General features: G+C 32.7%; 1 pseudogene; it reads right to left on the bottom strand.

Moving 5' to 3' along the window:
* Nucleotides 1-21,319: 21,319 nt before the first annotated feature.
* Nucleotides 21,320-21,438, bottom strand: LOC118607034 (annotated as a pseudogene).
* Nucleotides 21,439-25,287: the final 3,849 nt, after the last annotated feature.

The following is a 25,287-nucleotide window of genomic DNA, read 5'->3' as shown; positions in this document are numbered from 1 at the left end:
CTCATGATACACATATCACAAAATGTGAGATAAAAAGATGTCATGTTTGAAAATTTGTTTTTATGAAGTAGAACGTCAGTTTATAGCCTCTGAACTGGAATCATACATGTATTGATTAACGTAACTGAATTTCACATACCGAAGTAAATCAGATGGCATATACTATGGAAATATCTAAAAATTTATGTGACTTAAAAAATATACTAAAATCAGCAATTTAGTAGTGGCAAAAATACTTGAAGTCTCTGTTTAATAAGGATGATATGGTCCTGTCTTTAGGAACTAGTGGCAGTTTAATTCATTATATGTACCTCGAATTTCATTGGAGTCATGTTATATGTCTCTTCAATATTAAAAAGTATTTAAGATAAAATTGCTGGGCCTGGTCACCATCTTGTCCCCCCAAAAAGGATTGAACACTCTAATGTATCAAATGATTTGTATTATGGTCTAATCTAGATATACGCAATGCTTGTGTGTGAAAGAAATTTGAAGAGTTACATAAATAAATATGTGAAATTATGCCAGAAATAACAACCCTATAAGAGTTCGAAGAAAAGAAAACTTGAATAACAGTGTAGAATTTAATTATTTTCTGTTCTTAACAGTAGCCTATCAACAATATTACAAAGGAAAAAAAATAACTCAACAGAATTAACACAAGCTGACTGACAAACATCTATCATGCAAGAAACTCGATAGACAAACTTATGCAATAGCTGGGATGTCTATTTCATGTATCTTCATCTTTTATCTTTGCACACTATATGCTAGAATATGGTTCCCACTTTTATATTTCCAGTTCAACCAAACAAATTGCAGACAGCTTAGGGTTCATTATTTTTTTAATTTCTTTAAGTTAAATAGAGATCAAAATTAAGCGAACCAATGAGTCATATGCATTTAGACAGTAATAATTGTAGGGTTGCTAATGCAGCTGGTAAATAAAAGGAGAATTAAACGGGACGACATTTAGACAAAAAGATTTTCTTGCAGCTGTTCAATGCAGTTGAACCTCAGGAATTGCTAAACACTTGATGTTTTTTCTTGGAGGTATGGAACCCTGAAAAACCTCTCTTAAGCAAGAAATTTAAGATTCTGGCTATTGAAGTGCCATAATCTTAACCTGAGAGACATGTGAACACATTTGATGGTTGCTACATTTAACACTCAAGTTCCTTCTTCAAGCTTTGCTACAATTCTGTGCAGCAAACTTCATTTCATTCTCCCATTCGAATCTAACCTTTTTCTTATTTCAAACTTATTCAAAAGGAAATTACCACCTAGTTAATCTTTTCTAAGGTAAGTCTAGTTGTGCTCTATAGTTCCTCTTCACGAAACTCATTATTAGGGGTTCTAAGAGGGTTTATTCAGAGGCACAAAATGAGTTCAGGAAAAGTGCCAGAGGAAGGTAAAGTCTAGACACAGCGATCTTCAGCAAGGGCATCATCACCTGGGAGCTTTGAAAAAATGAGAAATCCCAGGCTCTAACCTAGACCTTTCAAATCAAAATCTTCACTTTAACAAGCTCCTAGATGACTCTAACACACAGTAAACAATGAGCAGCAAAAAAAAATAACAAATGTTAAGTCAGCCCTAACCACTAAAGAGCTGTTGAAGCAAAATGAATACATAATAATATAAAAATATTCTTTATGTGAATATAGAACCAAATTAACCTAAACAATAATTAGGGAGGGGAGAAATGAAGGTTCTCATATATATGTAAAACTGAAAGCAGAATAATATTTTATAGAGATAATTGAAGTATATTTGAATAAATAATATTGTTTAATAAACAAGTATAGGTATTTCTTGTCTAATCAATTGAGTAGTTAGCCACAGAGCATTAAATATATATTATGAATGTGTGCATGTATATATGTATACGGAGTTAACTAGATACTTTTTATAACTGAGATCACTGAAGATATTACATCACTTTACCAATACTTGTGTGTCTTAAGAATGATGCCATTCTCTTACATAACAATACTATGATTATCAAAATCAGAACATTGCTACAATGCCATTATCTAATCCATAATTTTTGTACAATTTTCACATACTTTTGTAAAATATCTATTTTAATAATTATTTTCCTGAGTCTAAAATTCTACCCAGAATTATGCACCAAATGTAGTTGTAATGTTTTTTAGTCTGCTTTATTTGGAACAGTTTCTTAACACCTTTTGGTAATTAATGATCTTAAACTTTTATTTAAAAAAATTTGTAAAGCAGTACAGGCATATCACCTTATTGAATGTCCCTCAGTCTGGGCTTGAGTAATATTTCCTCTTGTTTAGATTCAGGTTGTGCATTTTGGCAGGAATACAGAGAAGCGGTACATTATATCAGGAGACATGTAGGTTTGTTCCAAGATTGGTAGTCCCCTTTCTCATTACTATAAAGTTACTATTTTTTCTCTTTGTTTTTTAAAAATAACTAGAAGATACTTCACAATTGTGTATACATCCTGTCCATTATCATTCGCCCACTAGTTACAGCATCAAGATTATTCTTGCTTGAATTAATTATTGTACTGAGAAGTTGCAAAGTGGTGAATTTTATATATTTGACAAGATGTAGCTCTGTTCCAGGAAAAAGCTATTATTTCATTTCATTTCTGTATTCCTTATTTTCCCAAAGCACTACCAATGAGCAGATTCTACGGCCAGGAACACCATCATCATTACAGTGTCAGCACATGAGTTCAGCCTCTGGCATGTGATGGCTGACTTATTTTTTTCCTATTATTTAATTGTTCTGTAACTGGGTAAGTAACTTACTAGCTATACTTTACTATATTTCGAATGGGAAATTATGTTAACTCCACAGGGTTTTATGTGATAAAATAGTGTATATAAAATATTCAGTATTAGCATAATACCTGCCAGGTAGAGAACATAACGAATGGATGTTAATGCAGATCCTGGAGAATTCATTAATGCTTCAATATAGATAACGGAGAGAGCCAGATTCGAAGGGGTAATTAGAGTCCTATACTTTCCTCAAGGTGTCTCTATGGGAGCTAAGATTGTGAATTTTGGCCATTCTAAAATACCAAAACCCAACACATTTGGCAGAAATCCTGTACACATAAAAAGCTTACAACATTATCTCCTAACTCAAGCACATAATAGCTTCGTGATACTGGTCAACTTGTCTAACCTCTCTAGATGTCAGTTGTCTCATCTGAAAGATGTGTGTAAAGTGATCAGCTTTCACTTGCCATGTTGTGCATGCACAATAAATGCTATCGTTACTAATATCTATAATGCATCTAAAGATTCTTTTCCTAAAAGCGGTCTCTTCAACAACAAGATGTAAGGAAAGATACATTTTGTGTTTCACTCTCAAGTGTGATTTTATTTCATCTTGAGGCTGGCACTTTTTTCAGTAAAATATATGCAATTTCATAGTCATAAAACAAACAGTATTTTATGCATATGCTTTTGCTGCCAACTTCTTTTACATAAAACCTTTATTTCGCTTTTTGTAGATTTCTTTAAAAGATGACATTCTCCTTAGACTTCAAAGCTACCAACATTTTTGTACATATCAAGAATAACTTCTAATGTTTTCACTTAACTTAAAATACATGTTGTTATCAATAACATCCAGGCTACAAATGATACCTTCTTGCACTGAGATAAAACCTACTATAAATCAGTAAAAGATTTTTCCATTTTGCAGCAATTCTGGGAAATACACAAGTTTTTAAATACCTCTTTCCTTCTTTCGTATAACATGAATACAAGATCATTGCTGACATTGAACTGAAGGATGATGAAGCAAATGCAAAGCTTAAAATTGATGAAAATATTTCGAACAATTTCCTGAGGAAAAGGTCTAAATCCACCTAAGACAATTACGCCTTGCCATTTGAAAAATAAGTAGTCAATCTTAAAAGCAATTTGAAGAAAGAAAATAAGTTACTCAGGTCATTTAAAAACAAATATTTGTGTTCATGCAAGAAATTAAATGTTTTGCTTTATATTCTTAATGTACACTATGAAATCTGATGATTTCCTGCTCGAAATTTACGGCATTTTAAATTAGTAGATAAACTCAATATATAATAATTTACTATTATTATTAATACTATGTATTTTCTCTGAATTGTTATCACTATTCAGTTTGTTTTGGGCATTAGCATTAATATGAAAAATATCTAAGCATAATATAATCATTTATTTTTTGAAATAGAAATGTCATGTCCTCTTCAGCAAATTTATTCCGGAATATCTCTATTCATGAGTTTATCTTGATCACAGATCCATAGATCAAATAGCATAAGATTTCTGTCTAAAACATAATTTGGCATAGATCTAACAAAGTAATCACGTACACAGACACACACACGCCCTGCACATACATGTTGTTTCCTAATAAGGCTCCTATTTTTGATACTCAAATATCAGTTTTTACAAATTATTTCATTTCCTTATATGTTGACTTATATACCAACTACAATTCTCATTAGAATATAAATTCTAAGATGCTAAAAATCATATCTACTGTATTTACCAATGTTTTCTACTACCTACCACAGTATTCTAGCACATTTTTGGTATTCGTAAATATTGTCAATGAATTTATTAAAGTAAAATAATTTTTTTGTAGAAAAGACTAATTCTATATCACACAAAATTAGATTCAGTGCATTAGCTTCTAGGTCAAATCCTTTACATTACTTAGGTCGTATATTGTTCTATTTAAATAGCCATAAATTCTGGGGTGGAGAGAAAGAGTACTTCTTTGAGACCTATATAATGTTGCATTTTCATTATCCCATCTGTCATTACTCCTGTTACTGGCTAAGAATACAGGTTGAAATAAAATAATATTGAACATAACTGTAAATAAGGTCTATCATACCCATAACTGAACTGCTCATTACTTCTCAGTTACAATTGCACTATTTTAAAATTCTGATAGCATTTAAGTCAGTTGAAATAATTTCGGTATTCATTAAAGCATTCCTTTATTTATTTAATCATTAATTTTTTTTTTCACTGAATCAATTTGAGAGAGGCACTGCTTACTCACTCAGCATGCATTATTCTCTGGTTCTTAAATAATCTAGTCTGTTATATTCTCTAGTCCTCCTGAATGCTCATCCCAATAGCTCTCTCTGCACACGAACTTATAAATCACTTTGAATCCATTTCCTTTGTTTCAAATTTCCTTACACTCCATCAGTGTTCTTCATCTTATTTATATTTGCATGTCTCGCCTACTTTATTTACATTATGAATAGAAAAAAAAAGTACCATTCACTATGACTTAAAGTAGAACTCCCATAGCCACCTGGTTCTGGTGGTTGCCACTCAACTATGCATTCCACAGGCAAGAGTTGCCCAACTCTGTCCCTCACCTGCTCCTTCGGGAAGCTGAGCAGCCTGAGGTCACTGTGCCATCTTTCAGGTTTGTGCTAATAGTAGCCTAAGTCTGAATAAGGCTTACATTCAAACTATATATTAACATATATCTAAAAATGGAGATGGTTGATTAGTAAGTTATTTTATATACTTCAAAAGATTGATCAGAAAGTCAATAACTGGTACTCAATATTTTATATCATATGTTTGGTTATCTAAGTATTGATGAAATAAACATGAGAAAGTGAACTATTACTAGAAATTGAAGTTGGATAAAGAATAGCAGGATATATTACAGTTTTTAAAAGAAAATTATAAATAATAAAAGAGCTGTTAAAAAAGGAGAAATGGATTTGAAGAAAGTTTGTAGCAGGAAAAGATGGGAATCCTGTAATTCAGGTTAAAATAGACATCTACATAAATTCATAATCTTTCAAAAGTTAACTATGTTTCCAAAGAGGCTCCTGACTTCACCTTTCCGGCCACCATTACTCATACAAGGCTCCTACAGCATACAAATTTGAGCCTCTAATATTGTCTTCAGTCACCAATGTTAACAGATATAGGTAGTATGAAGCAATATGAAAGTTGTGCTACTAAAAATAACACATGCATTGCTTTTTAAAATTAAATAAAAATATTAGGATACATGGAACCATTTATAAGCTGGGGCAAAAAATGTAGACAAACATTAGGTGTGAAGAATTGAACAAAAAAAAGCAAATATCAAACTGTCAAAATTAAAGGTTTTATAAAATCAAGCAAAACAAAATTAATGTGAATTTCTCAAAGGTTCTGTAAATTATAATTTTATAAAACTGACTATTTCAAGAACCAAAATATATGAGTCAAATGATAGTGGGCATCTACTTAAATACTGTGTTTTAGGTTTATGTACTCCTCATGATAAAAGTCAAGTTGTAAATATTTTTTTTTTGGTATCTATATGAGATGATACATGTTAATTAAACTTATTGTGGCAATCCATTCACAATCCATGTAAATCAAATCATTATGCCATGCAGTAATGTATGTCAATTTTATATAGTGATATATATCAATTTTATCTCAATAAAACTCTAAAAAAAGATCCTAAGCAAAATAAATCAGAAAAAGTTGAGAACCATATGATTTCTCTCATATGTGGGATATAAGCTGAAAGCAACAAATAAGACAAACAAAAACTCAGACACAGACAATAGTTTAGTGGTTACCAAGGAAAGTGAGGGAGGGAGATAAGGGTAATGAGGGTCAAATATATGGTGACAGAAGGAGATTCGAATTTAGGTGGTGAACACACAATGCAATATATAGATAGATGCATTACTGAATTGTATACTTGAAACCTATATAATTTTATTAACCCATATCATCTCAGTAAATTTAAAAAAGAAAAAAGTCCTAGTAGTGAAGCAGATGCCTAGAACAAAGGGAATTTTCAAATAAACCTGGAGCTTCATGGATCAGAGCCCTTCGCCCACAGAATACTCCGTCTCTACCTAAGCTGGCACCACTTGCCCTGAAGACCCATTGTTCAAAGTTGCTGGCCCTTCCATCAGCTTTTAGTGAGCTTTCTAGCTTTTCAGAATCCGACCCTTGGTAAACACCAAGAGGCACGATGTACTCATCACACTCTAAGACTTTCTTCAGTTCTTTCTCCACTGAAGCAGACACCCTCCTGTGCGTGCACACACATGCACACACACACACACACACACACACTACCCTAAATATAGTATACCTGTAAGCTCGATGAAATGGAATGAGGCCCAGGACAACTAGTGGTAGTGATGTTTGTGGGGGGAACTCTCTGAATCCACACTAGGGAAGAGGCTGAAGGGGTAGAGTGACTAAGAACAACTGTCTTGTATCATGATAGTTCATTTCTACTTTAACACTTTTATGTACCTCCTTTACATAAGTTACTCAATTTTTATGTATTTCAGAACCTTACTTCTGAATATACACAATAGGTTTATTGTATGGCTTCTATGTCAAGTCAAATAGTTAACAATTGTCCTATGTTATCTAACTTGCAATTATTTCTCTAATGATGCTTGAGAAAGTTTAATATAGTAGCCAATCCTTATCCATGGTTTTGTTTTCTGAGGTTTCAGTTACCAAGGGCAACTGAGGACCAAAAATATTAAATGGAAAATTCCAAAAGTTAACAATTCATAACTTTTAAATAGTGCCATTCTAAGTAGCATGATGAAATCTTACCTTGTCCCACTCCATCCCACCCGGGACCTGAATCATCCCTTCGTCCAACATCTCTACACTGCCTGCCCATTAGTCACTTAGTAGCTATCTCAGTTATCACACCGACTGCCGTGGTATTGCCGTGTTCAAGTAACTTCTATTTTACTTAATAATGGCTCCAAAGCACAGAGTAGTGATGCTGGCTATTCAGATATGCCAAAGAGAAGCTATAAAGTGCTTCCTTTAAGGGAAAAGGTGAAAGTTCTCACTTAATAAGGGGAAAAAAATGTATTCTGGGATTGCTAAAGTTTACAGTAAGAATGGATCTTCTGTAAATTGTGAAGGAAAAATATTCATGAGAGTTTTGCTGTCACATCTCAAACTGCAAAAGTTATGGCAACTGAGTGATGACTGCTTAGTTAAGACAGAAAAGGCATTAAACTTTATTTCAGACATGTACATATAAGAAAAAATATGGTATACATAGGATTTGGTACTATCTGTAATTTCAGACATCCACTGGGGTTTTGGAATGTATCTTCTGAAGATAAGGGGAAACTACTGTAATTATCCTGTAATAAAATTAAGCACCTTACACAGCAGGGAACAAAGGGAAAACTGTTCTATTATTCATTTAGAAAACAAGAGTGAACTAGCAATTAGGGTATAGTTCATCTACATAAAATGTAAATTTCTGATAATTAATATAAGAATGACCCTAACATTGCATGGAACATATTAAAATTATTCATTGCTTATCTAAAATCTAAATTTGACTGGATGGCCTATATTTATCTGGCAACCTTAAATTAGTATAAAGATTAGAGTGAAATTGACATGACTATATTATACAGGAATGTTACACTTATATTGAAAAATACAGGAAATCTAATCTACACATTCAAAAACGCATTTCCCAAGCAGAAATAGGAGCTCTATGCACTTGTATTCTGACATTTGAAAGCTTGATATTTTGACTCCTGAAACATTAAAAGTGCCTTGAGAAAAATATCACTGAAGAATGTTGATCAGTAACCAGATATGTTATGATAAAGATTCAGTAAGCCATTTTACTGATTTTTGTTTTTATAGTTTATATTTATAGCTACTGTAAAAATATATTTGTTATATACATTTATATATTAAATATATATTATTTTAAGTATAATGCATATTTTATAATTAGATTATATAAAAGATTATATTTTGTAATGTATTTTGGTTACTAATGAAAATGACAAAGTGGGGAAGGACTCATCCAATAGACTGAAAAACATGTAGCAAAGAGAAGGACCATAATCCTTATGCCTTATAATGGTTATCATTTTAACTTTTTTAGTACCCAGAAGTTATGTATAAGAACATCCAAAAAACAAAAATGTAACATTGAATATTGAATATCATGTAACTTTCACAACAATCCTTACTCAAGAAAAGCAATTATCTACACAAAATATTCATGGCCACCTCAACCATCACTTCCACTGCCAGGATCACTGGACGTTTCTTGAGATATGTGCTCCTGAGGGTCAGGGTCTCATTCATCTTCAAGCTCATACTGTCTAGCACCCTACCTCCCACAGCACCCTGCTCATTTCATAATGTCAGAAAATAATCAGCTTATTCTAAACCCTGATCAAAGGACACCAGGTGATGTTATTCACAAGGAGCAAGAGTACTTGGCACAATCTCGATGACAGATAAGCAGAAGAACTAAACCTTAGGTCACAGATGTTACTTCAGACACCAGTAAACTACAGAATCGTAGTTTAAAACCATCTATGCGCTTATCATGTGTTTTTTTTGTACATTTTACAAAAGAGAAAATGGTAAATAAAGACAATCAATAATTTCATGATGAGCCGTAGTCTGAGTTTTCACGATGTTACTTAAAAAGAGTCAAGATTTAGAATGACAATTAAACGCTCCATATAAATGAATTTCTTCTGCATTAAAAAATGAGCTTTATGTGTTATCTATACTTAAAGATAGATCCTTATTATCTTCCCAATGTGGAGAAAAAAATTGTTTTTTAAAACCAGATATTTAATTTAAAATTCAATATTTCATATTTTTAAAACCAGATATTTAATTTAAAATACAGTATTTCATATTTTTACAAGCAAATCTATTTTTTGTATCTTTATTTCCACTAATTATAGTAGCAAAATATATTGCTAGAATATTAGGTGAATTAGGAAGATATCCTTCATATCTCTTGTTTACAACAATGACATAGGATTATTTATCACGACAGTTCTGATTATTACATTGTTCAAATCTATGAGTTGAGAAAGTCTCTTCAAAAAAGACTTATTAGCCTGGGACGATCATGTGAAGCATTATGTTTGGAATTTTGATATATATAAAATGTCAATTATTTTTCATAAAAGGTAAAGTACTGTCAAAGCTCTGTTGTTCTTAATTCAATAAGGACTGCACATTTCAGCTTGACAAGACAAACAAACCTTTTAATGTAAAGTTCAGAACCTTTATATGAGATCATTTGGGAGCAAAATAAAATACCAGATCCTCAGAATACATTTTCTTGGTATTAGCAGAGGTATTAAAGGCAATGACCACAGTGTAAATACTGACTGTACTCAACCACTTAATTATGTAAACACAAGCAAAGTTGAGATCTTGGTAAACCGTCAGGCATGACTGAAATCACTATGGCAAATCTTATTAAGTTACAATTCATATTTAAATATTGTGAAAAATTAAAATGGCTTATTTAGCCTCTTTCGCATTAGAAATCATAGGTAAATCTGTGCAATTTGAAAGACAGAAAACTTCAATGTACACAACTGAAAGCAGAATTTCTGTAGCAGAAGATCACTGACCAGAGAGTCTCCTACCCCTCAGGTGGGCTGGGCAAGGGAATCTTCTGTTATTGTCATAACAAAGTAGAACAAACAGTGGCTTAAACAATGCAAACTTATTATAATTCTGCAGGTCAGAAATCTGACATAGGTCTCATTAAGCAAAAATCAAGGTGTGGACAGATCTGTGTTTATTTCTGGAGGTCCTAGGAGAAGATCCATTTCCTGTTTATTTGGGTCATTGTTAGCTGAGGGCCTTACCAGTCTAGAAGCTTCCCATATTTTTTTGGTTTATGGTTCCTTTTCACATTTTCAAAGCCAGCAACAGTAGATGCTAATACTTCAAATTTGACCTCTTTTTTCCATCTTATATATGTAACCCAGTCAGGAAAGTTACTCTGCTTTAACGACTCAGTGATTAAACTGGGACCACCTAGATAATCCAGAATAATCTCCCCCATGTCTAGGTCAGTATCCTTAATCACACCTGTGAAGCTCCTTTTGCCTTGTAAAGTAACACTCACTGGTGAGGGAGGGCGTTATTCTGCCTACCATAACCATCATACAAATAAACATATTGAGAGGATGTCTCACAATTTATATGTAGTTGTATAAAATAAACTACATAGACATTTTCACAGAGTAAGCAAGTGTGTTTACCCTATGAGAGAAGATTTGGGGGTCCTATAAAATGTCAATAAATTTGGCACATGCAATGATATCTATTGGTAATCCAAAAAAAATATTACTCAAATATTTTTGAGATATCTGAGTAGTCCTAATAAAATATTTCATAAATTGTACAAAAAGTCTCCAATGGTCCCCTTTAAGAATACTCACAATTAGCACTTGCTAAAATCTGTTGCACATCACTGTATTCCTCACCTAAGAATCATATCTATGAGCTAAACTTTCTTCTTTAGCATTTTAACCATATGCTCATTGGGTTCCTTCTCTGTAACACTTGGATCAGTACCTAATCATTGTTACACACAGGTTTCAGGGACAGCATTTTCCTTCTCAAGTACGCTGTAATTTAGAGGAGATAAACTATGACATATATGCATTTTGTATCCCACTTTCAGTCTCCCACTCACAGCCTTACAAAATGATTACCACACTCTATGCAATAAATATATTGATTTTGCTTTCTCACTGAGGTATGTGTATATGTTCAATTTATGTTATATATTACTCCTGCCTATTAGGCATTATGAACAAATTTATTTTGGAAGTTTGGAAAATTTTCCCTAGGAATGAAGCTTGGTATACATGGATCAGCCACACTGTTAAGTGAGTTTAAAACTTGAGAACATTAGGCTCAATGACATGTTTACACATGCTTGGTGAATATAATTACCATGTCTGAAGCACCTATTTTTAAAACACCTTGACATCTAGCAGAGAGTAGGTGTGAAATTCAAATAACATGTTGGTACCCCTAGTTATATATTTCACCTGAAACTGTTATGAGCAGGATATGAGTGTGAACAGATATGATTATATAATCATCCTGTTACTGGGAAAATTTGGCTAAAAAGTTGAACATCCCTTGGAAAGGCGGCTTTAATGCATACTATTTCCTTTACATTTTCTATTATCTCCACTTCATGATTGGAATAAACCTGCAAAGTGTCTTATTTTGAAAAGTAAAATGTAAAATTTCTTGTTGTTTAAAGAGAGAACGAAACTAGAAAGCTATGAAGGTTATTCAGTTGCCAAGCTGATAAATGAGACTAAAGAGAAAATAGATCCTAAGTACAAGAATCAATTGAGGTTTCCTACAAAAGACATTTGCTATAATTATAATGTCATCCTTGATAGATTGACTCTTATAATTCTCATCTATAACCTATCTAGTGTTTTCCCCAAAGACAAAACTGCTAATTGAATTGTGCAACATGTTTAGAAAATCAGTTGTTATATCACAGATTTATTTAGACATCTATTTTATACATGTAAATGTTATTTAAAGAAAATATTGTGGCAATGATACTTTTATAATTGCCAATAGTTTTTACATTATTTTAAACATTTTATGTTTATGCATTTTTGCTTACTATTATTTTAGAAATCAAAGAAGGTGCTTTTTTCTTTCAATAACTAATGTATAGTATCACATAATTAACATTTTTAATGATAGTCAATTATTATATTCTTGGTATCATCGAAAATCGCATTTGTTGGGAAGAACCAAAATGGCATAGATGATAGAGGCTCTGTTCATCCCTCTGGTGACCAAATCGAAGTTGTGATGGAAACAAGGATCAGTAGCAAGGAAAATTTGCCTGGGATCTTGATGAACAAGACATACAACTAGGGAGAAATCCAAGAAAGCACCCTGCAATGGCAGAGGGTAGGATGGGGTGATGACATGGGGCAACCTGGTCTTGAGTGGCTGAGACTGAGGCTGTGGCAGAGGCAGAAGCCTCTTAAAGCAGCAGCAGCCATGAGCAGATTTTTGCAGTGACAGACCTGCTCGCTCTGAGCACCAGTGCCGATTAGGCTGTGCACAAGGGGCACCAGAGACTCACAGGGAGACATTGTTGGAGTGAGGGCCAAGCAGAAACTCACTCTGTACAGAAGTGCCAGCCTTATCCACTGTTCTCTGTTGAGCTCTCCCCTCTCCCAGTGCTCAGACACATCCCAGCCATTGTCATGAGGTCATCAGACCGGATAATAGAAGTTTCTCCCCACAGAGGAGTCCCTGAAACCCCACCTCCCCCAACTCGTGGCCCCACCTAAGCCACATCCAGCTGTATTCTCAGTGAGTCAAGTTCTCCTTGCTAAGCAGCACCTAGACTCACACTGGAGGCAGCTGACCTCTGTTTCTAGCATGGCCTTTTGAGGCAACTATAAGCACAGCATCTGTAGATTGCTTGATGAACCTTAACAGATGGCCCTAAAGAGGCTTATGCTAAATTTGGCCTGTAGCTGAACCCCTCTCAGGACTGTGCCACTGGACACCTACTTCACAAATCCACACTAATAAGACCGGGAGACTTAGGAGCTTTGCTTAGTACATACAAAGACACAGAAAGGCAGCCACAATGGGAAGACAAGGCAGCAGAAACCATATGAGAGAACAGAACAGAGATCCAGATATAATGGAGTCGAGTAACCTAACAGAAGCAGAGTTCAAAACACTGGTTATAAAGATTCTCAATAAAGCTTTGAGAAGTGCAGATAAATTCAGTGAGAACTTCAACAAAGAGATTAAAAAACACAAAAATGGAAAGGGAAATTATAAAAGGGAACCAGTCTGAAATGAAAAATACATTATTTGAGATGAGAGTTATGTTAAATGAACAGAGTGAATAAAGGATCAAATTCCCTATCTAGAAGATGGAAAAGCCAAGGACACTCAATCAGAATGGCAAAAGATAAGATGCCAAAACTATAAAAATAATTTAAGGACCATATGAGATGCTATTAAGGGTCTGAATATCTGTCTGATTGGCATAAATGAAGAAAATCAAGATGTTGAACAACTGTTTGAAGAAATAATGATGGAAAACTTCCCTAACTTGGAGAAGGAAATGGACATAAAACCCCAGGAAGCTCAGAGAATTCCAAAAATCAGGGATCCGAAGAGGCCCACATCAAGACATATCATGATTAAAATGCCAAAGGTTAAATGCAAAGTAAGAATATTAAAAGCAGCAAGAGAAAAACAAATAGTTACTTGTAAGAGAGAACCCATAAGACTGGCAGCTGATGTCTAAAAAGAAACTATGCAGGGCAGAAGGGCCTGGCAAAAAAATATTCGACAGGATGAAGACCCAAGATCTACAACCAAGAATAATTTACCCAGCAAAACTATCATTTAGAGTTGAAGGACAGATAAAGAGCTTTCCAGACAAAAATAAGCTGAAGGAATTTATCACCATCAAGCCAGTATTACAGGAAATGCTGGAGAAACTTCTTTAAGAAGAAAAACATGTATTAAAAACAGGAATAAAGAATGGTAACAACTACATTCCTATTAATAACTACCTTAAGTAGAAAAGAATTAAGTGTTCTAACCAAAAGAGTGGATGAGTGGAAAGGAAAACAGAACCTCTACATGTTGCCTACAAGAGACTCACTTTAGATTAAAAGACACAAACTAAAAGGAAGGGGGTGGAAAAATATATTGCTTTGATGAACCTAGAAAGTACTTAAGTCAGACAGAGAAAGATAAACACTATATGATTTCGCTTACATGCAGAATCTAAGGAATAAAAAGAACAAACTAACCAAAAACAGACTCACAAATATAGTGGACAGTCTGGTGACGGACAGAGAGGAGGGGAGTTTGCAGGGCTTGGAGAAAGGGGTGAAGGGTTAAAGTACAAATCAGTAGCTGATGGATGGACACGGGTATAGGGACCAGGGCTTAGGGAATACAATTAGAATGACTACATTGGCTAGGCGGAGGGTAAGAGGAGGGAGGGAACAATTGGGGTGACTGTTTTACGAACTATATAGATGTCTAACCAATGTCCTGTATACTCAAAACTAATTCAAATTAAAATATATATATATTAAAAATCATCTTTTAATATAATGAACATATCTCATCAGAAAAGTTATTAAGTATGGGGAAGCTATCAAGTTCAGGGTGGCAGATTCAAGTTTTCTGAAATTCTAATTTTCTTTTGAAAGATAAGATTTTTATCTTTGGCTACAGTACTACTAGTTATTTTCCCTTTCAATGGCAAGCTAACTTTCTTTATTTTCAAGAAAATCAACTACCAATAAGTGAATAACCATTTTACTTGTCAGCCATTCTGTCAGACAAACGTAGTATGCTATGAAATAAGTAGCTATCTCATATTATGACTCGAACAATCACATGAGTGTTTTTCTTAGAGATGTCATCATACTTTGGTTGGCAGCAGAAGTGCTTTATTAAAAATATGGATATGTATTGAAATATTCATATTGATTAAAATATTAAAAATATGACCATTCTAAGGTAAAGATTTAATGGAATTAGAAATGTTCTCTGCTTCAGCAAGATGTTCTTAAATGCAACTGGCTGTTTTTGAACAGTGTGTGTGCTGAAAAAGACTATTAACATGAGTTGTGGGTTGGTGCCTTAGTTCATGTCAAGAAGCCAGGCACTATACCTACTATTGTTTCTGTAACATCAATCTACATGCCAACATAACAAAAAAATGACTTTATACTATTACTACAAATGTAGTTTTGACCTCATGGACCCCTGAAAAGAGTGATAGGTACCTCAGGGGACTATGGACAATATATCGAAGACTGCTGGCATTGTAAAGGCTGATTTTATACATTTGTGTGTGCGTATTTATAGTTAATTTCATAACCTATAAATAAAATTATATTTTTCTTAATGTTCAAAAAGTATTTACTAAAATTGATTTTATATTGGTTTATAAAGAAAATCTCAATAAATGCCTAAAATAATACAAGAGTACACACTGACCAGGATGCAATTAACAAGATTTTTTTTCCAAACAAAAAAAACCCTCGAATAATCTAAAACATTGAAAATGTTTTCAAAAGTGCTAGATAACATACAAATGAACTACATCTAAATCAATTAGTGACTACTTAGAAATTACTATATAAATAGGTCTATGCATTTTCTTAATATATGATATTCAATATATGAAAATACACTGAACATTCAACTTAAACCCTATATATGAAAAAAATCAAAACAAATACAATTTTGAAAAATTATTAACCTAATAGTGTTTAAGATGGAAAGAATGATAAATATTGACAATTTAACAACTTATCTTGCCATATGTTATTCAAATACTATGTCTTTCTAGTATATATTGGTTGCAATATATATTTGATGTTTTCAATTATTATCCAATTATATCACAAAAATGTTTGGTAGTTTTGAAAAAGATACATGTATCACTTATTATAGTAATAAGAAACAAATTATTGATGTTACCAATATCAGAAAATATTAAAAAATCAAGAATTTTTCAACTTTGTTCTCTAACGCCTAAAGTATGTAATAACAAGAAAGAATAAAGAGTTAAAAAATGATTCTAAACATTAGCATATTTACAAATGAAAATTTACCTGAAAATGACAGAAAACTATATTTATAAAGCAAAACCTATTTTGTATAACACCAATTGCCAGCAAAGCAAATGTGATACATGTAAATCAGATAACACCATTTTAAAGTTGTGAAAGGACAGTCACTGGAACCATAAACTAGTACAGGGACAATGAAAAAGATTGCTGTTTTTTCTTTATATAAATATATGTAAATGTTTGTTATAATAAATCATGTATTACCAATTTTAATTGTTGAATAATATAAAACATTTTAAGTGAAAAGGGATAAAACAGCATTATACTTTTAAACTTAACATATAACTTTAGGCATTAACTAAGTAAAAAAGATGTCTATAAAAAATAAAACAGGACACTCAGAGAAATGAAAGGAAAAAAATTCATGTACCAGGATATGAAACCTTAATATTATAAATATGATAGTTCACCTATAAAATTATCTCAGTTTGGGACTTGACAAAATTTATATGAATACAGCTTGGAATAGGAAAGAGAATGTCACCAAGAATTCTTTTAAGAAATAAAGGTAAAGAGAGTGAGGACTATAAAATATTAAATGTTACCTTTCTTTAAGTATTTTACTGACCTAGGATCACATAGATAGTTTTAAGGAATCTGAACTAAAAGTTCACATAATACTAATTTTTACTACAATATCAATATGACAATGTGACATTTCAAACTGAGCTAACAAAGCATTAGATTGTCAAATGAGAATCAAACAAATCAGAAATCTTACCTAGTACAAAATTTCACTAATAACTGCAAAGATACAAGGAATCAAAGGGGCACAGATAGCTCTCAGTGAAGTATGCAGATTTCACATAGCCGGGTAGATTTATGTCATAAAATATCTCCATTTTACACACAAGAGAGTTGCATAGCTTATGTAATATTCTCCAAGGAGCTATGCTTTGTAAAACCACAAAGTACAGGTTTACTTAACATAAGCAATTGTATACTCATAACACCCTTGAGGTGCCTCCCACACATCGGTCCTTTCTTAAAACATATTTTTGTCCCTTTATGAGGTGTCAGTCACTTACAGTGGAATTAGACTGGGTTGTATTTCCTCCCCCTGAAGTATCTCCTCCGATCTCTTAATCAGAAAAGAAATAGATCACAGACTACTTTAAATCCTTGCTCAAAATTTTTCTATGTAGTTTCTCTGCATTGGCTAATTTTAGTTTTTTCACAGCATGATCATCTACAGAATAGACTGAAGGATTCAAGAGTGAATATCCTAGCGCACAAAACAGCAGCATCAAATTTTATGACCTAGCCTCAAAAGTCATGTAGTATTACTTCTACAGTACTTTATTAGTTAAAACACTATAAATTATTGTTAGTTTTTAAAATCCCACCCAGTTACACAGGAGGGGACAGAGAGATAATTGCTGCAGCCAACTTTGGAAAATATAATCTCCCACATCCCACCCAATGTCTAAAATAGTCGCAACCTTCCCATATAACTACATAATATTGACATAGGCATAGAATAGTCACTATATTAAAAATAAATATTACCCTTCCTATTAAGAATTTCCATAATTGCTGATAAATTTTTAACCTGCTAATAATTATCATTATTTTTAAAATCTTGGAGATAGCAATAGACAAAGTACTATAATGATTGCTATGGTCATAAAGGACTTTTAGACTCTTGAGCTCTTGTTTATTAAAATATTCTATCTGCAAGTATGAAGAATCTATTAATTAGACATTATTGCAAGTAAACAGAACTTTTGCCAAAATTTTAATACACCTTTGTAAAGCACCATGTCCTGGCTTTGAAAGTCAGAAACTTTGAAAGCAGGCTTAAAAGATGTTCAGAAAATAACAGCATTTAATCCAATCAATGGATAAGTTAGAATACATACTAAGTTAAATAGAGTAGAAGGCAGTATAATTTTTAAACCAGGGAAATATAGGGCTATCAGGAACCAGTAGTTATCAGATTTCTAAAGACAGAGATGTGACATTTAGATAAAATCTGCCCTAAACCCCCATCCTCATTCGCTAGTATTTTTATTGGGCAGCCAGATACTGCAATTGAAGTCTGAGTTTCTTTAAGACCTGTGGTCATCTGGCATAGTGACAGCCATCAAAATCCTATTAAAGATCAATTGACTTGGTCTAGGTTAAGAAAAAAAGACTGAAAATACACACACACACACACACACACACACACACAACCTCTTATCAGCAAACTTAGAACATGGTTTTTTGTTGTTGTTGTTTGATCTGTTATTTGTTTCATTTTTTGAACTAGAAACCTTCACCTAGCACCATAGAATCAAAGAGCATTTTTAGAGATCTGGGTATGGGAACCAGTTATATACTTATAAGCTAAGGTCAGCTTCAGCTTCCTTTATTTTCACTACTATGTATTACACTGTGTATCTATCCACTGGTTTTTGACAAAAGTATTAGTCTGGGATAAATTAAAAGTTAAAAGATACAAGAGAAAGAAACCACAGGAAAACTTCTGAGAAGTCTGATACTTTTAAGCGCAACTTTCAGAATCCTTCTTCAATCTTACAAGAAGCGCTTCATTTTCAGATGAAAGTGAGATGCATTGATCTCAGTAAAAGGTTAGTGTCATCCAAGGAGTCTTTTATATGACTCCTAGTCAGGTAGACAAAACTAGTTTGCATGACTGGTTTCAATAATAGAAACTGACTCCAAGTAAACCAGGTATAATCCATCATTCTTAACATTTTACACACACACACACACACCACACACACACACACACACACACACACACATATATATATATAAATGCTGAAAAACTGCTTGCTGGTGTATAGGCTGCTTCCTGGTGTATCCTGTATCTGATTAAGGCCATTATACATCAGCTTTCAGAAATTTCTCAATTGCTAGTTAGAATATTCCATTCAAGTTTGGCCAAGGGTTAGCACTATGTCATCAGGGTTGTGAGTGATCAAATTCAGACAATATTAACCCTATATTTACATAATGTATTGGGAGTGGGGAAGAAGAGGGAAAAAGGGAGGAGGAAGGGAGAAGATGTGGGTAGGCATGATGGAATCTCATAGCAATCCAAAAGAATTTGGCTCCAGAAGAATCTCACTTAGTAGTCTCAATACACTTAATATATACTTCCTTGAAAGCTGATGTATCATGGCCCTTAATCACAGTTCAGAATCAAAAAGCAGATGCTTTTCTTTCCCTGACCTCACATGGAAGGTGAACAATCTATCCGTTAATAAAAAATTAAAAACTACCTGTCAAAGATAAATTGTTTTGTTATTTGTATATTAAAATTAATGAATCCCAATATAACTACTGCATTAAGTTTAGATGGGGCAAACAGTGACTTCTAAATTTAGTGGAGCAATAGATTGAACAACTAAAAGGCTTTCCAACTAGTTTCCTCTTCTTATGTTTCCATTTATATATCTCTAATGCTCTCTCCATTTTCCAACTGTGAAACAAAGTGCAAGTTACTTAACCTCTTGTGTGTCAGTTTCTTCATTCTTGTATAATAGAGATAAAAAAAGTATCTATCTTACTGTTTTATGGAAATTATTTCATAAAATATTTAAAACATTGTTCCAAACCCAAAGTATGTGTTTAAGAGTATTAAATCATTATTGTTAGTAGCAATAATATGCTATATAATTCTGTTGATGGTTCTCATACATTTTCTTATTTCCCAATAATTCTTTAATGGTCAGGAGAGGTTTTTTTTTTATGTTTTTGTCCATTTCTTTATCTCATTTCTTCAAAATTATCACTAAATCCTCCATGGGCTTGATAAGTATATGTTTTAGCATTAGTTTGTATAGTTGTGTTCTATTTCTTTTTAATAGCCTCAGTCTGATCAGGTCTAGTCTCTTTCATTCTTAATTTTTTTAAAAAATGGATCGATCTAATTTTTTCCTGAGGTATGAATTTTAATAATTTGCATCCCACACCTCCTGAAAAAAATCATAATTTAAAAAAATTTAAATATGACAAATTCCATTATGCTAACACAATTATTTCCAAAATTAAATAAGCATAGCAATAACTATTCCATTGTACATATTATTTTTATGCACTGACTACCAAATATTTTCAATATTTTGAAAATGCCCAAAATATTTTTAAATCCTGGATACTAAGACCACTTCAGACACTTATGGTAGACCCTGAATATATGAAAGACCCAAAACAAATAATGAGCCTGCCTTTACCATCTCATTCTAGAGAGGAAAACAAGTGCTGATGAAACAAGAAATCGACAGTCATGATTTTCAAATAAGTAAAAAATATTTCCTATTAAAAATCATAAGATATCATAATTGAGAGGGAACTCCAAGATGACATATAAATTAAGAAACTTTCAAACTGATAGTGTAATCTGAGATCTTAGTGATAGTCTGCATTTTCCTGGCAAGAAAATTTATAAAAATGACTCATGCCATGAAATAGTTTACACACTTTCAACTTCAATCAACAAGAAGACTCAATTATTGCACTTTAAATTCTGTGGAGGGGGGAGGTAGACAGGGGTGGTAAAAGGGGTCAAATATTTGGTGATGGAAGGAAATTTAACTCTGGGTGGTGAACATACAATGCAATATATCCATATGACTTACAGTTGATACACTGGAAACTTATTTGATTTGGTTAATCAATGTTACCCTAATAATTTTTAATTAAAAATAATTCGGTGGAACTAAAGTTTTATAATTCTTAAAAATTATCATTGTCATTAGGAATCATATTTCTTTCTCTTTTCTATAATTATTTTTTAGGCGAGGCAACCCTTGGTTGACCTCACAGACTGCAAGGACCTTGTCAGCTTATAATCCCTTATTTTTTAATTTTTTATGCCTACAGCACTTGGTCTTCCTAAGTGGTCTCCTGTTTAAGTACTAACCAGGCCTGACCCTGCTTAGCTTCTGAAATCGGATGGGATCAGACTTGTTCAGGATAGCATGGGCACAGACAGAATCATGATTCTTAAGCAGCACTGCAAACACCACATATATACACACAAGCACACACATGAATGAACAATGGGAGCACCAGCATTGTGGGGAAACCAGAAAATTTTACAATGTTTTGGGCTCTGGAATCCTGTTATGCTTGGTATTCAACCATACCATGCTGGTGCCTACTTTTCAGTTAGGTGTCAGGCACAGCAAGAGAATTAGACCAAAAAAAAAAGGCTTTATTTTTTATTATTATTTTTTTAGCTAGATTACATTTATTTATTTGTTATTTTAATTTATTTTAATGGTGACATTGGTTAACCAAAAAAAGGTTTTAATAATCAGTAATGGACCAAATTCAAAGATGTTAGGTCCTTCAAAACATTCATTGGGATTTCTGTTTATCCTCGTCTCTGTAAAACATTTATCAGAAGACAGTTGAGCTATTAATGACTAATTTCTAGTCTGAAAAAAGGCACCAAGCCTTCGCAGTGAGCCTTGAGCTCCTTACACTCTATTTGCAGCACCCATTGTGTATTACATGGGAATATAAGAAGTGATAGGCATTCACATACTATTAACTGTTTAGCAGTTTACACTATTCCTGCAAATACAAATCCTTTCATTATTCTTCACAAATATGAAAGAATCAATGCAGAGAGCTAGAAAATAAAGCTAGTGTCTATCTGTAAAATGTTAGAAAACAAAAGATTTTGACGTATTTCATGTTACAAATAACTAAATAGTATACAACATTATAGAAATTAAAGAATGTAAACTACTGCTACTATGGAACTTATCGGTGTTTGCTTTTCAAATACATTGCTTAAAGAAATGGAAAAGTAACCCAGCATACATATATATACATAGATGTATGCAAATATGTACACACAGATTTTATATACATATCACTATTAAAGAAATTAAAAGTATTGAAAGAGATTACTATGCTAAGTTTTGAAATAATCATGTAAGAAATGAAAAACAGGATCAAAGTACTGGAAATACATGTAAAATTTTATTTCTTTAAAGTAGTAACAAAACATCTAGTTTAATAAAATCTAGAAGTTGGAGAGAACTTCAATCTCGCTGAACTCAAATAAAAATCTACATGATTTCACTCTATAACATCTTATCAAAATGATGGTCCAGTTTCTATTTAAGTCCCATCACAGAAACCTCACTACTAATTACACAATCAAAAAGCCAGTAGAGACTGAAAGCTGTCTAACTTTCCTTCTCTAACTTTCCAAGAAAATTATTCTTTACAGCAGAAAAGACAGAACGAGCATCCTTCTGAACCTGAATGCCTCACCCCAAGCATCTTTTCAAAAGCTCAAGTTTCTTCAAGAGCCTGAGGTTCATTTCAAAAATTCAAAGGAATTTTGCATTCTACTTCAAAATGTATCTCTATTTGTAATATGCTTCTTATCACTTTCCATAAGAGTACGATTCATCTCTCAATCTCTAATACTCTGTACTAAATTGAACAACAAACACACCAGCTTGGCTCAGTATCATATCTTTCCTTGGTGTCCTGGTGTTTTCAGAAACAGTCTCACACAGTAGTGAGCATACAAAAGGCAAAATGTTTCTGCATGCGTAACTCTTTACATACTTATCTACATGTATGTACTATTTCAAAGTAAACACTAAGATGAAGGCCACAAAACACTACCAAAGAGGTAGTTTTAATACAGAATTCCCACACTATTGTTTGTGGCAATTTCGAATTGGGTTTCTTTGAGAGATGTTTTCTATCTTGTCAAGACTGAAATGTTGGTCCACCTGTCAGTCTTGCGTACATTATGAGGAATTTTTCAGGAAAAAGATGCCTGATATTCATCCTTAATTTTTTAAACCATGAATGCAGTGACCTTCATAACGTGAATGCTCTATATTTCTCAAAGGATACTTCCATAAATCTTCATTTTGTATAAGCTTTAGACTTTATTTTCTCTAAGGCAACATTATCATGAGACATTGAAACATTCAGTCTTACACTAGTAGTTCATGCTTGAGTGTATCCGGACTTGAAAATACATATGATAACTAAGTTACTCCATGGGCCATTCTTTATCATTAAAAGCTTCACTGCCCTCATTGACCATATCAAAATTTACAGTTTATCATCACATCATTTTTACCTATAAGAAAATTTTAAAACAATTTTTTATTTAGTTAATAAAATTCTGAACAGGAATTCACTCAAACTAAGCCAGAATAAAGCACATCTCATTCAAAACTTTTTAAAAATTGTGTATTTAAATAAAATTTTAAAAAGTTTATTTAGCTTTTTACTACTCATGAGAATTTTTAAAAAGTCAAAATGAAACTCTTTGAAAGTACTGGTAAATACTTGGTGCCAACAGATGCATTGAGGATGCTTGGCGACCTCGAAGTGAGCTGCCTATCTTGCTAGTTCTCATTCTTTTTCCCTATCAATACTTTGCTCACGAAAACAAATTTATTTTCTCAGAAATGTCTTCATTACTTGATCAAATACTTAAATCAGCGGTAATCTTAATGTTTCTTTAAAAAAATCTGGATTAACCTTAGACTTGCGGTAATCTTAATGTTTCTTTAAAAAAATCTGGATTAACCTTAGACTTTCAACTATATTTTCAAGTTTATTTTCTGAGTGAAAGAAAATAATGCATTATTAATATTTTTGTACAATAAGGCATCATTTTTGGCTTGCCTGCTTTTTTGCTCAGAGATATGTTTGCCATGCTTCAGGGCTTCTAAATTTCCTTCCATTACACGAAATTTTTGTCTCAAGGCAATTCTAGAACAGATCCTAAAATATGTTTCAAACAACTTTTTACTTGCTGTTAATGTGGTCTTTTTACTGCAATAGCTTTTAGCTAAGACTTTTTTAGTACTAGTAGCAGAAGAGTTCTTTTTTCTTTAAAAATGAACCAATTACTTTTTAAATATAACTACAAGAATTCTGATGTCATTCAGTGGAGTGTTCTCCAATAGATACCAAGAATTAGGCTCATTTATAGCTTCACACATGCAAAAAAAAAAAAGAAAAAAAACACAATTTTTAATTAGTATCTAAATTGGTCCTATTCTTTTAGATTTGTTATTTTTCACTGCTCCTTTCACCATGGGGTACCTCGGCATCCAATCTACATCTATGATGGCCCTTGACCTTTACTAGTTGTTTCAAAATGCCTTCTCAGCTTCTTTTACCTGATCTTCCTTGATGACTCATTTTTAAAAATGAGGTAGTAGGTTAATGATATCTCATTTGATATCATGCATACAACATATTTCTATAAATTTAAGCATTTGATTATCTTTAAATGAATACTTAAGAATTGACATGCAGAAGCTTTAAGCTTCTAGCTCCATCACCTGGAAATATATGGCAACCTTCATATCAGATGACTTTCACTCTGCAATAGATGATTTGCAGTTAAGACTGTAGTCTTAATATTTCAAGATATTTCCTCACAAAGATTTTGGGAAAAAGTTTTATATTGACTAAGCAGCATGCTTTGAATTTAACATATAGACTGTAGGGTCTCTCTAACGTAAATCTTCTCTAATTTTATTACTTTCATTTCATTTTTAATTTAGTTTGTGAAAAATAGATTTTTCTCTATATCTCAGTTTTTAGCCACTTACATTCTTGTATTCAGTCTATTCATTGATTTCATCATCATTACCAGAAACACATGCACACACACATGCACACACGCTCATGCACAGTCCTTGGATAAATTAAAGAAAATCCTACAGAGCTGTCATATCAGTTTAGTGACTTAACCCTGGAAGAAAGACACTCTTTGATTTCTTCTTTATCCTTGAATTCTCAATGATAATAGGAAAATAAGATTATTTCAAGGTTGC

This window comes from Rousettus aegyptiacus, unplaced genomic scaffold (assembly GCF_014176215.1).
Source record: "Rousettus aegyptiacus isolate mRouAeg1 unplaced genomic scaffold, mRouAeg1.p scaffold_m13_p_8, whole genome shotgun sequence".
In the NCBI taxonomy this organism is placed as follows: Eukaryota; Metazoa; Chordata; class Mammalia; order Chiroptera; family Pteropodidae; genus Rousettus; species Rousettus aegyptiacus.
Note: the sequence above shows the minus strand (reverse complement) of the source record. Positions and strands in the feature narration are given on the sequence as shown.